This window comes from Myotis davidii, unplaced genomic scaffold, assembly GCF_000327345.1.
Source record: "Myotis davidii unplaced genomic scaffold, ASM32734v1 scaffold1534, whole genome shotgun sequence".
In the NCBI taxonomy this organism is placed as follows: Eukaryota; Metazoa; Chordata; class Mammalia; order Chiroptera; family Vespertilionidae; genus Myotis; species Myotis davidii.
In genome coordinates, this window is record NW_006285799.1 from 1,163,619 (window position 1) to 1,163,923 (window position 305).

General features: G+C 59.3%; 1 protein-coding gene across 1 annotated transcript in view; it reads left to right on the forward strand.

Moving 5' to 3' along the window:
- Positions 1-305, forward strand: part of FAM26F (family with sequence similarity 26 member F) — a 2,036-nt gene that overhangs the window by 724 nt on the left and 1,007 nt on the right. The window lies entirely within an intron of this gene.

A 305-nucleotide genomic window follows, 5' to 3' on the forward strand; every position in this document is an offset into this window, starting at 1 on the left:
TCCTGGCCGACCAGTCGCAGGTCAGCGGAGAGGGCGGGCTTCTGCGGGCGGGCCCGGGAAAGGAGGAATCCGTGCCCCTTCCCCGGACATAGGACACCTCAGACCAGCTAGAAGGGCTTCTTGCTTCTCCTGAGCTAAGAGGCAAATGTGATGATGGACGGGATGGAAAAGAGGGAAGGCGCCCCATGGAGCGTTAGGCGCCCACTCTGTGCGAGATGCCGCGCTAGGTCCTTTATGTCTACATTATTCTCCGGCAAATACACTGAGTCCAGGTGGGGTTGTTGGCTCAGCCAGAAGAAGGCAGA